Source organism: Chiloscyllium plagiosum, unplaced genomic scaffold (genome assembly GCF_037043375.1).
Source record: "Chiloscyllium plagiosum isolate Xiang-an unplaced genomic scaffold, Cpla_swu_hap1 HiC_scaffold_5, whole genome shotgun sequence".
NCBI classification, from domain to species: domain Eukaryota; kingdom Metazoa; phylum Chordata; class Chondrichthyes; order Orectolobiformes; family Hemiscylliidae; genus Chiloscyllium; species Chiloscyllium plagiosum.
The window spans coordinates 114664571-114678362 of NW_028270143.1; positions in this window are offsets into that span (position 1 = coordinate 114664571).

A 13792-nucleotide genomic window follows, 5' to 3' on the forward strand; every position below is an offset into this window, starting at 1 on the left:
GTGGAATTTATGGTTTCTGTAAGAGCAAAGTAACTGGTGTCCATCAACCCTGTTCCACCATTCACCATGGCTGACCACTGGGTGACAATCACTCACCTTGCCAGCAGACATCCCATGATTGTTTTACAGAAAATTGTCCCTCACTCCTAATTTCCCACACTATGTTTTTTATGCCATTAGTCTCCAGCAATCTACTGATCCCTGTCTTGAACATGATCAAAGACTGAGTTTCCATAGCTCTCGGGAGTAGAGATTTCCAAAGATCTATCACCTTCCACATGATGAAATTCAGCCTCCGCTCAGTCCGAAATGACTTGCCTCTTATCTTGAGGTTCCATCACATTGTTCTAGACCCACCAGTGGGAGGCATGTTATCAACATCCATCCTGTCCCACCTTGTAAGGATTTTGTAAATTTCAATGAGTGCACCTCTTATTCTTTGATATTGTTCAAAATACTGACCATAATGTCTTTGTTAAATCATGTTTAATTAACATTGTATTTGATTGTTCAATTAAAATTTATAAAAGTGAAATCTTGCACATTACTTTTCTCATTAGAGTCATTGATAAACTCAATTCTTCTCCTTGCTGGTCTTCACTGTGATCATTTTTGTTTCTTTGCTTCTCCTTAAACATACCTCTTTGAGAAATCAGTTGATCACTTGTCTAAGTATCTGTTTATGTGATTCAGTTATTATTTGATAACGGACCGAGCTAAAACCTTGGGATGTTTATTATGAGTGCTGCACAAATGCAGCTATTGCTATTACTACCAACTGTGGACGTGGGTTTGGTGATGGTGGTGGGGTTTGGGGGTGGACGGTGGGAGTTTGGTGATGGTGGTGAAGGTTGGGCTGGAGGTGGGAGTAGGTGGTGGGGTGGGTTTGGTGAAGATGTTTGGGGGTGAGGGGAAGGGAATATGATGGCAAAATATAAATTCACACAGCATTTTACTCCAAAAGGTTTTGTCAGGTCAGGGGGGTTAGTACATGTCATCTCTCTTCTTTGTAACAAAACCTACTTTCGTACCCGAATCCTTATCTACTTTTCAATTCAAGGGGCCTGCTCCCACATCACCATCTACCTGACCCTGTGACCATGCATCAACCCACTTAGGCCTTGAATAGCTGCATCATCAACATGACCCGAATGAAAATCTCAGCCTTTGCAAGTGCACCTTTTCCTGTATGGCCCTAATGGTAAAGGAGAAAGTGAGGTCTGCAGATGCTGGAGATCAGAGCTGAAAATGTGTTGCTGAAAAAGCGCAGCAGGTCAGGCAGCATCTAGGGAACAGGAGAATCGACATTTCGGGCATAAGCCCTTCTTCAGGAATGAGGAAAGTGTGTCCAGCAGGCTAAGATAAAAGGTAGGGAGGAGGGACTTGGGGGAGGGGCGTCGGAAATGCGATAGGTGGAAAGAGGTCAAGGTGAGGGTGATAGGTCAGACTGGGGTGGGGGCGGAGAGGTCAGGAAGAAGATTGCAGGTTAGGAAGGCAGTGCTGAGTTCGATGGATTTGACTGAGACAAGGTGGGGGGAGGGGAAATGAGGAAACTGGTGAAATCCGAGTTCATCCTTGTGGTTGGAGGGTTCCTAGGCAGAAGATGAGGTGCTCTTCCTCCAACCGTCGTGTTGTTGTGGTCTGACGATGGAGGAGTCCAAAGACCTGCATATCCTTGGTGGAGTGGGAGGGGAAGTTGAGCCACAGGGTGGTTGGGTTGGTTGGTTCGGGTGTCCCAGAGGTGTTCTCTGAAACGCTCCGCAAGTACTCCACAAGTAATAGGCTCCAGGCATTGGGTTAGCCTTCAGTTCTTGACAGCTTGCTCCCAGCAGGTGCCAACTCCTTCACTGTAGGATAGGCTTTGCCAACCTGTCTCTCATTACCCACGTTGGCCCAGCCAACTCAGCCAATCACTGAGATTGAGATGAGAATGAGAGCTGAGGTATCAGTTGGGTTGCAGCTGTGGCCAGTTTACTGGGGGCTGAAAAGGCTGACTCACTGATTCCTGGGATAGATTGTCAAATGAGGCCCTGAAGCGAAAATGCCACTGGACAGGCAATCCAGAGATTAACCTTCCATCCCGACCTCAAATTCACCTGGACCGTCTCAGACTCCTCCCTCCCCTTCCTAGACCTTTCCATTTCTATCTCGGGTGACCGAATCGACACAGACATTTACTATAAAACGACCGACTCCCACAGCTACCTAGACTACACCTCCTCCCACCCTGCCCCCTGTAAAAACGCCATCCCATATTACCAATTCCTTCGTCTCCGCCGCATCTGCTCCCAGGAGGACCAGTTCCAAAACCATACAACCCAGATGGCCTCATTCTTCAAGGACCGCAATTTCCCGCCAGACGTAGTCGACGATGCCCTCCACCGCATCTCTTCCACTTCCCGCTCCTCCGCCTTTGAGCCTCGCCCCTCCAAACGCCACCAGGACAGAATTCCACTGGTCCTCACCTACCACCCCACCAACCTCCATGTACAACGTATCATCCGCCGTCATTTCCGCCACCTCCAAACGGACCCCACCACCAGGGATATATTTCCCTCCCCTCCCCTATCAGCGTTCCGAAATGACCACTCCCTCCGTGACTCCCTCGTCAGGTCCACACCCCCCACCAACCCAACCTCCACTCCCGGCACCTTCCCCTGCAACCGCAAGAAATGCAAAACTTCCGCCCACACCTCCCCCCTTACTTCCCTCCAAGGCCCCAAGGGACACTTCCATATCCGCCACAAATTCACCTGCACCTCCACATACATCATCTATTGCATCCGCTGCACCCGATGTGGCCTCCTCTATATTGGGGAGACAGGCCGCCTACTTGCGGAACGTTTCAGAGAACACCTCTGGGACACCCCGACCAACCAACCCAACCACCCCGTAGCCCAACACTTTAACTCCCCCTCCCACTCCACCAAGGACATGCAGGTCCTTGGACTCCTCCATCGCCAGACCATGGCAACACGACGGTTGGAGGAAGACCGCCTCATCTTCTGCCTGGGAACCCTCCAGCCACAAGGGATGAACTCAGATTTCTCCAGTTTCCTCATTTCCCCTCCCCCCACCTTGTCTCAGTCAAATCCATCGAACTCAGCACCGCCTTCCTAACCTGCAATCTTCTTCCTGACCTCTCCGCCCCCACCCCACTCCGGCCTATCACTCTCACCTTGACCTCCCTCCACCTATCGCATTTCTGACGCCCCTCCCCCAAGTCCCTCCTCCCTACCTTTTATCTTAGCCTGCTGGACACACTTTCCTCATTCCTGAAGAAGGGCTTATGCCCGAAACGTCGATTCTCCTGCTCCTTGAATGCTGCCTGACCTGATGCGCTTTTCCGGCAACACATTTTCAATCCAGAGATCCACACTACCACTCTGGATCACAGATTGAAAACTCATTGCAGCACCAGGTGGAAGTTGAATTCAATTAATGAAAGAAAGAATCTGCAATTTATCAAAAAAAGCTAATCTTGTGGTGACGAGGAAACCAATGCTAGTTGTGGCAAAAAAAAACTCCATCAATCATGTCCTTTAGGGAAGGAATTCCGATAGTTCTAAGTTTGGCTTACACATGATACCAGACCAATAGCAATGCCTCTGAAATGACCCATGCAAACCATTCAGTTTAAAACTAATTTTGGGTATACAGCAAATGCTGGTCATGCTAGTAATGGCCATAATCCATAAAAGAAAAGGCAGGTTGATACCCCTACTGAAGAACACTGCATGGGGCATGAAGACAGGAGCTCAATGGTCTCCTGCCTTGCTGAGTTTGGAATAATACTATGCCTATAAGAGATGTTTTTCTTGTAGAGGGGTGTTGCTCCAGAGATGTCAAAATGTCTCCTTCAGGCAGGCAGTTGGCAAACAGCTTTGAGCTCTCTCTAGGTGTTTTCCTTTGAAATGAGACAAAAGAATCATGAGTGGGCAGGATGGACGTCTCCGAGCAGAGCGTTTTAGGGAACATCTCTGGGACACCCGCACCAATCAACCACACTGCCCTGTGGCCCAACATTTCAACTCCCCCTCCCACTCTGCCGAGGACATGGAGGCCCTGGGCCTCCTTCGCCGCTGCTCCCTCACCACCCGACGCCTGGAGGAAGAACGCCTCATCTTCCGCCTTGGAACACTTCAACCCCAGGGCATCAATGTGGACTTCAACAGTTTCCTCATTTCCCCTTCCCCCACCACACCCCAGTTCCAAACTTCCAGCTCAGCACTGTCCCCATGACTTGTCCTACCGGCCTACCTTCCTTTCCACCTATCCACTCCCCCCTCCTCTCTGACCTATCACCTTCATCCCACCCCCATCCACCCATTGTACTCTTTGCTACCTTCCCCCACTCTCCTCCCTGACCTATCACCGTCATCCCCACCTCCAATCACCTATTGTACTCTATGCTACCTTCTCCCCACCCCCACCTTCCTCCCATTTATCTCTCCACCCTTCAGGCACTCTGCCTGTATTCCCGATGAAGGGCTTTTGCCTGAAATGTCGGATTTTCCTGCTCCTCGGATGCTGCCTGACCTGCTGTGATTTTCCAGCACCACTCTAATCTAGAGTCTGGTTTCCAGCATCTGCAGTCCTTGGTTTCACCTCGGATCAGGCTCACATAGACCCAGAGGACTTAAGTTTTGCTTTCAGCGTGTTGGGGGCTTTGCTGGCTGCTGGAGCTGAATGTGTGAGTTCCCTGCTTCTTGAGCAATGTCTTAGACAGAGAGGCTTCCTCTTAAAAATATCAAAAGGGGCAGGTTGCTTCTTTCGGCGCTTCTTTCCACCGGACTGGAGAGGGACAGGACATAAGGCTCATAACTATGTTCCTGATGAAGGGCTTTTGCCTGAAACCTCAATTTTCCTGCTCCTCAGATGCTTTTTTTATTTCAAAAATATACTTTATTCATAAAATAATTTGATGGTCTGTACAGTTGGTCATGCCATACATATGTAAACATGTACATACAGAGATCAGAATTTATCATTTTTATACAGGTCTGTACATTTTTCAATCATATGCCCATATAATTAGCTGAGGCGTCAGCAGAGCCCAAATGACTGCATGGGCCCCCTGTTCTTCTTTAGGCAGGCAGATGTTACACGGTGGTCTTTCCCCACCGAGCTTTGGCGGCAGCTGCCCCAAGCTTCAGCGCGTCCCTCAACACATAGTCCTGGACCTTGGAATGTGCCAGTCTGCAACACTCAGTCGGGGTCAACTCCTTCAGCTGGAAGATCAGCAGGTTTCGGACCGCCCAGAGAGCGTCCTTCACCGAGTTGATGATCCTCCAGGCACAGTTGATGTTTGTCTCGGTGTGCGTCCCGGGGAACAGGCCGTAGAGCATGGAGTCCCACGTCATGGCACTGCTCGGGACGAACCTCGACAAACACCACTGCATTCCTCTCCAGACTTCCTCTGCATAGGCACATTCCAGAAGGAGGTGTGTGACAGTCTCATCCCCCCCGCAGCCGCTTCGAGGGCAGCGTGCGGTGCGGCTGAGAGTCCGGGCGTGCATAAAGCATCTCACAGGCAGAGCCCTTCTTACCACCAGCCAAGCCATGTCATGGTGCTTGTTGGAAAGTTCTGGCGATGAGGCATTCTGCCAAATGGCTTTGACAGTCTGATCAGGGAACCGCTCGACAGGATCCACCCTCTCCTTTTCCCGAAGGGTCTCAAGGACACTACGTGCTGACCACTTCCTATTGGACTTGTGGTCAAAGGTGTTTTTCTTGATAAACTTCTCCACGAAGGACAGGTGATACGGAACAGTCCAACTACTCAGACCGTTCCGCGGCAGCGAGGCCAGGCCCATCCTTCGCAACACCGGGGACAGGTAGAACCTCAGTACGTAGTGACACTTGGTGTTTGCGTACCGGGGATCCACGCACAGCTTGATGCAGCCACACACAAAGGTGGCCATCAGGGTGAGGGTGGCATTGGGTGTATTTTTTCCCCTGTTGCCCAGATCTTTGTACAGCGAGTCCCTTCGGACCCGGTCCATCTTTGACCTCCATATGAACTGGAAGATGGCCCGGGTGACTGCAGCGGCACAGGTTCTGGGAGTAGGCCAGACCTGTGCCACGTATAATAGCAATGACAGTGCCTCACACCTGATGACCAGGTTTTTTCCCACAATGGAGAGCGACCGTAGCGTCCATTTGCCCAGTTTCTGCCTCACTTTGCTGATACACTCCTCCCAAGACTTGGCGCACGCCCCAGCCCCCCCCCGAACTAAATACCCAGCACCTTCAGGTGGTCGGTCCTGACGGTGAAGGGGATCGAGGATTGGTCGGCCCGGTTCCCAAAGAGCATGGCCTCGCTCTTGCCTCGGTTTACCTTGGCCCCCGAGGTCCGTTCGAACTGGTCACATATGCACATGAGTCTGTGCACGGACAGCGGATCCGAGCAGAAAACGGCGACGTCATCCAGGCCCCCTGCAGACCCCCACTGCCAGGAATAGTCACCCCTCTCAGGCTCGCATCCTTCCTGATGGACTCAGCAAATGGCTCTATGCAGCACACAAACAAGGCAGGAGAGAGAGGGCAGCCCTGCCTGACTCCAGATCTGACTTGGAAGCTATCTGATTCCCACCCTCAGATGTTGCCTGAACTGCTGTGCTTTTCCAGCACCACTCTAATCTTGACTGTAATCTCCAGCATCTGCAGAACCCACTTCTGCCTAATAACTGTGTTGTTGAGTTGGCTTTGCCAAGGGTGTGTTTATGGGATGCTGCTGATATCAGAGCTGTTAATGATTAGTGGTGATATAACACATTATCTTGTTGAATAATTTTATAAAGTTACGCCAATCTTTTTGGTTTTATTTTAAACGTGCTGTAAGGATAAAATGTATTTTGATTAAGGTTTGGTGATGGACCAATCGAATCACATCTGCCTTACACTTGCCTTTAAAAAGAAACATAAAAGTTAGGATCTAGGCTATCTCTATAATATACATTGGGATGTCTGGTCTGGACCATAACAACTGCATGAATTTATGTAAAACTCTGTTATCTCACTTTTTAGATTAGAATCAATCTAAACATCAGGTCATAGACAGAGAACACAGGGGGCCAACACCTTCAACATATTGTCTAGCTATCACCATTGTTAACAGCTAACCTGAGAATGCAACTTTTAAAAAAAGGGGGTTTTGTGATTTACACATGAAAGAAGTGAAACTATCACTGTATTCTAACAGATGAAAGGCTTAACAGATAATCAATTTTTCAATGTATAATTTCAGTAACATCACACTGCAAATTTTTGCTATAAATTCTGTGTTACGATCGAGCCCTCCACAATAACCTGATGAAAGGAGCGTCGCTCCGAAAGCTAGTGTGCTTCCAATTAAACCTGTTGGACTATAACCTGGTGTTGTGTGATTTTTAACTTTATACACCCCAGTCCAACACCGGCATCTCCAAAAGTTGACAAACAAAAATTTTCCCCATTTTTATAATTTATTCATGATGTGTGGGCATTGATGGCTAGCCTAGCGTATCCCTAATTGCCCAGAGGGCAGATTGAGCATCAATAACATTGCTGTAGATCTGGAGTCACTTATAGCTTAGACTGGGTAAGAATGGTCCTAAAGGACATTTGTGAACCAAGTGGGTTTTTCCAACATCAGTGACAGATTCATGGTCATCAATAGACTCTTTTTTTTTAATTGAATTCAATTCATCATTTGCCATGGTGGAATTTGAACCTGGGTCCCCACCTGGGTCTCTGGATTAACGGTCCAGTATTAATGCTACTCGGTCATCACTTCCCATTGAACTTAAAAGCACAGAATGAGGCCATTTGGTTCATTGTATGTGTTGTGGATCTTTGAAAGAATTATTCATTGGTCCCACATCATGGTCTTTCCCAATAGCAGTACAGCCTGTCTCTACTTCAAGTATTTATTGAATTCCCTTTTAAAAGCTTCTGTTAAATATATTTTCACCAATCTTTCATGATGTAACGACTCCTAGGAAAATATCTCCTAACCTTGCCTCTGGCTCTTCTGTCAATTGGATCTGGTAAAAACAATGACTGCAGATGCTGGAAACCAGATTCTGGATCAGTGGTGCTGGAAGAGCACAGCAATTCAGGCAGCATCCGAGGACAGGCAAAATTGACGTTTCGGGCAAAAGCCCTTCATCAGGAATAAAGGCAGAGAGCCTGAAGCGTGGAGAGATAAGCTAGAGGAGGGTGGGGGTGGGGAGAGAGTGGAATAGAGTACAATAGGTCAGTGGGGAAGGAGATGAAGGTGATAGGTCAGGGAGGAGAGGGTGGAGTGGATAGGTGGAAAAGGAGCTGGGCAGGTCGGACAAGTCCGGACAGGTCAGGGGATCGAGTTTCTGGAGGTTAGAAGCTAGGATGAGGTGGGGGAAGGGGAAATGAGGAAACTGTTGAAATCCACATTGATGCCCTGGGGTTGAAGTGTTCCGAGGCGGAAGATGAGGCGTTCTTCCTCCAGGCGTCTGGTGGTGAGGGAGCGGCGGTGGAGGAGGCCCAGCACCTCCATATCCTCGGCAGAGTGGGAGGGGGAGTTGAAATGTTGAGCCACTGGGCGATGTGGTTGATTGGTGCGGGTGTCTCGGAGATGTTCCCTAAAGCGCTCTGCTAGGAGGCGTCCAGTCTCCCCAATGTAGAGGAGACCGCATCGGGAGCAATGGATACAATAGATGATATTAGTGGATGTGCAGGTAAAACTTTGATGGATGTGGAAAGCTCCTTTGGGGCCTTGGATAGAGGTGAGGGAGGAGGTGTGGGCGCAGGTTTTACAGTTCCTGCGGTGGCAGGGGAAAGTGCCAGGATGGGAGGGTGGGTCGTAGGGGGGCGTGGACCTGACCAGGTAGTCACGAAGGGAACGGTCTTTGCGGAAGGCGGAGAGGGGTGGGGAGGGAAATATATCCCTGGTGGTGGGGTCTGTTTGGAGGTGGCGGAAATGTCGGCGGATGATTTGGTTTATGCGAAGGTTGGTAGGGTGGAAGGTGAGCACCAGGGGCGTTCTGTCCTTGTTGCGGTTGGAGAGGTTGGGTCTGAGGGCGGAGGTGCGGGATGTGGATGAGATGCGTTGGAGGGCATCTTTAACCACGTGGGAAGGGAAATTGTGCTATCCAATCCCTCTACACCTCCATCCGCCATGACCAGGGCCTCCAAGCCCTCCGTTTTTTCCTCTCCAGACGTTCCCAACAGTACCCCTCCACCGACACTCTCATTCGTTTGGCCGAACTGGTCCTCACCCTTAACAATTTCTCCTTTGAATCCTCGAGGAGAAAGTGAGGTCTGCAGATGCTGGAGATCACCTTTGAATCCTCGCACTTCCTCCAGACCAAAGGGGTAGCCATGGGCACACGTATGGGCCCCAGCTATGCCTGTCTCTTTGTTGGCTACGTAGAGCAGTTGATCTTCCGTAATTACACCGGCACCACTCCCCACCTCTTCCTCCGCTACATTGATGACTGCATTGGCGCCACCTCGTGCTCCCGCGAGGAGGTTGAGCAATTCATCAACTTCACCAACACATTCCACCCTGACCTTAAATTTACCTGGACCATCTCTGACACCTCCCTCCCCTTCCTGGACCTCTCCATCTCCATCAGTGACGACCGACTTGACACTGACATCTTCTACAAACCCACCGACTCCCACAGCTACCTGGATTACACCTCTTCCCACCCTACCTCTTGCAAAAATGCCATCCCGTATTCCCAATTCCTCCGCCTCCGCCGTATCTGCTCCCAGGAGGACCAGTTCCACCACAGAACACACCAGATGGCCTCCTTCTTTAGAGACCGCAATTTCCCTTCCCACGTGGTTAAAGATGCCCTCCAACGCATCTCATCCACATCCCGCACCTCCGCCCTCAGACCCAACCCCTCCAACCGCAACAAGGACAGAACGCCCCTGGTGCTCACCTTCCACCCTACCAACCTTCGCATAAACCAAATCATCCGCCGACATTTCCGCCACCTCCAAACAGACCCCACCACCAGGGATATATTTCCCTCCCCACCCCTCTCCGCCTTCCGCAAAGACCGTTCCCTCCGTGACTACCTGGTCAGGTCCACGCCCCCCTACGACCCACCCTCCCATCCTGGCACTTTCCCCTGCCACCGCAGGAACTGTAAAACCTGCGCCCACACCTCCTCCCTCACCTCTATCCAAGGCCCCAAAGGAGCTTTCCACATCCATCAAAGTTTTACCTGCACATCCACTAATATCATCTATTGTATCCGTTGCTCCCGATGCGGTCTCCTCTACATTGGGGAGACTGGACGCCTCCTAGCAGAGCGCTTTAGGGAACATCTCCGAGACACCCGCACCAATCAACCAAATCGCCCAGTGGCTCAACATTTCAACTCCCCCTCCCACTCTGCCGAGGATATGGAGGTGCTGCGCCTCCTCCACCGCCGCTCCCTCACCACCAGACGCCTGGAGGAAGAACGCCTCATCTTCCGCCTCGGAACACTTCAACCCCAGGGCATCAATGTGGATTTCAACAGTTTCCTCATTTCCCCTTCCCCCACCTCATCCTAGCTTCTAACCTCCAGAAACTCGATCCCCTGACCTGTCCGGACTTGTCCGACCTGCCCAGCTCCTTTTCCACCTATCCACTCCACCCTCTCCTCCCTGACCTATCACCTTCATCTCCTTCCCCACTGACCTATTGTACTCTATTCCACTCTCTCCCCACCCCCACCCTCCTCTAGCTTATCTCTCCACGCTTCAGGCTCTCTGCCTTTATTCCTGATGAAGGGCTTTTGCCCGAAACGTCGATTTTGCCTGTCCTCGGATGCTGCCTGAATTGCTGTGCTCTTCCAGCACCACTGATCCAGAATGTCAATTGGATCTGTGAAGTTGTCTACCAACCTGCTTTCTGTTTAGTTACTCTATAAAAAAAGTTCATGATTTTCAGTGCTTCTATTAAATCTCCCCTTCACTCCCCTGCTCTAAGGAGAACAGCTTTTCTAATATGTCCATACTACTGATGTTATTCATTACTGGTGCCATTTTAGTGAGTCTTCTCTGGACACTCACCAAGACTTTGGCAGACTTTCTGAAGTGTGTTGTTTTACTTTAATTGTTCAAAGTTGTTCATGGGACATGGGTGTCCCTGATTGGGCCAAAATGTATTGTCCCAAATTCCCTTGGTGGTGATAGTGAGCTGCCTTCTTGAACCGCTTCAGACCATAGATAGACCCACAATGCCATTAGGGAGAGAATTCCAGGATTTTGACCCAGAGACATTGATGGAATGATGATATGTTTCCGTGTCAGGATGGTGTAACAACTGCAGGTGAACATACTTCCATGTATCTACTCATTCTGGATAGTAGGGGATGTCTTTGAATGACAAATCTAACCCGGCCAATTACCACCCCATCAGTCTAATCTTGATCATCAGTCATGTGATGGAAGGTGCCATTAACAGTGCTATCAAGCAGCACCTGTCAGCAATAACCTGCTCAGTGACACTCAGTTTGGGTTCTGCCAGGGTCACTTAGCTCCTGACCTCATTACAACCTTGGGTCAAACATGGACAAAAGAGTTGAATTCCAGAGGTGAGGGGAGAGTGACAGCCCTTGACATCAAGGCTGCGTTTGACAGAATGTGGCATCAAGGAGCCCAAAGGAGAAAGTGAGGTCTGCAGATGCTGGAGATCAGAGATGGAAATGTGTTGCTGGAAAAGCACAGCAGGTCAGGCAGCATCTAGGGAACAGGAGAATCGACGCCTTCCTGAAGAAGGGCTAATGCCCGAGGCGTCGATTCTCCTGTTCCCTAGATGCTGCCTGACCTGCTGCGCTTTTCCAGCAACACATTTCCATCAAGGAGCCCAAGCCAAGTTAGAGTAAATTCGGGGAAACTCTTGGCTGATTAGAGCCATATCTAATCGAGGGTAATGATTGTGGTTATTGGATCATCTCAGCTGCAGGAACATCTCTACAGGAGTTCCTCAGGTTAGTGTCCTCAGCCCAACCATCGTCAACTGCGTCTTCAACAGCCTTCCCCCCAACTGAACAATCTGAAGTGGGGTCTTCCCTGATGACTGTGCGAAGTTTAGCAACATCTGAGACTCATCAGATACTGAAGCAGTTCTGTAACCATATGGAGGTACCGGTGTTGGACTGGGGTGTGCAAGGTCAGAAGTCCCATGACACCAAGTTGTAATCCAACAAGTTTATTTGAAATCACAAGCTTCCAGAGCACTGCTCCTTCATCAAGTGAAGTGAAGGGAAGAACACAGGCACAGAATATTTAGGCAGAGAGATCAAAAGTTCACACAAGTGGTGTGAGTGGAGTGTCGCCGGGATGAATAACAACTCTTGGCAGCTGATCAAAAGTGTCAGAGGGAGTGAGTAAAGGGTCAACAGCTGGAATATTGCATGCAATTCTGGTCTCCTTCCTATTGGAAGGATGTTCTGGAACTTGAAAGGGTTCAGAAAATATTTACAAGGATGTTGCAAGGGTCAGAGTATTTGAGCTATAGGAAGAGGCTGAATAGGCTGGGGTGATTTTCCCTGGAGTGTTGGAGGCTGAGGGGTGACATTATAGAGATTTACAAAATCATGAGGGGCATGGATAAGGTAAATAGACAAAGTCTCTTCCCTGGGTGGGGGGGTCCAGAAGTAGAGCACATTAGTTTAGGGTGAGAGGGGAAAGATATAAAAGACACCTAAGGGTCAACTTTTTCACACAGAGGGTGGTACATGTATGGAATGAGCTGGCAGAAGAAGTGCTGGAGGCTGGTACAATTGCAACATTTAAGAGGTACTTGGATGGGTATATGAATAGGAAGGTCTTTGGACTCCTCCATCGTCAGACCACAACAAAACGATGATTGGAGGAAGAACGCCTCATCTTCCACCTAGGAACCCTCCAACCACAACGGATGAACTCGGATTTCACCAGTTTCCTCATTTCCCCTCCCCCCACCCTGTCTCAGTCAAATCCATCGAATTCAGCACCGCCTTGCTAACCTGCAATCTTCTTCCCGACCTCTCCGCCCCCACTCCAGTCTGACCTATCACCCTCACCTTGACCTCTTTCCACCTATCACATTTCCGACGCCCCTCCCCCAAGTCCCTCCTCCCTACCTTTTATCTTAGCCTGCTGGACAAACTTTCCTCATTCCTGAAGAAGGGCTTATGCCCGAAACGTCAATTCTCCTGTTCCCTGGATGCTGCCTGACCTGCTGCGCTTTTCCAGCAACACATTTTCAGCTCTGATCTCCAGCATCTGCAGACCTCACTTTCTCCTCATATGAATAGGAAGGGTTTGGAGGGATATGGGCTGGGTGCTGGCAGGTGGGACTTGATTGGGTTGGGATATTTGGTCAGCATGGACAAGTTAGACCAAAGGGTCTGTTTCTGTGCTGTACATGTCTATGACTGTATGATTCTATAATCCAATTAATTGAGGCAGAGAGATAATTATGAAAAATCAAAAATAAGATGGTGCTAGAGATAAGCCAAATGGCTGGAATAACATGTTAGGTATCAGAGTCACATGACGAGGGTGTAAACAAAGTAACAAGTAATCTAAAACTGGACAAACTAATTAAGCAAAAGAGATCATAACAAGTGATCAAGGAGAAGATGTTAAAACAGGACAGTGAAGAAAATTTTACAGACACAGAACAGTATGGTGGGGTTACATGCAATGCGACATGAGCCCAAGATCACGGTTCAGTCTGTCTTCATGGGTACAGAACTTGGCTATCAGTTCCTGCTCAGCGATTCTGTGTTGTTGTGTGTCTCTGACACTCCTGTTATATCTGTCAGCCAAGGCTCCC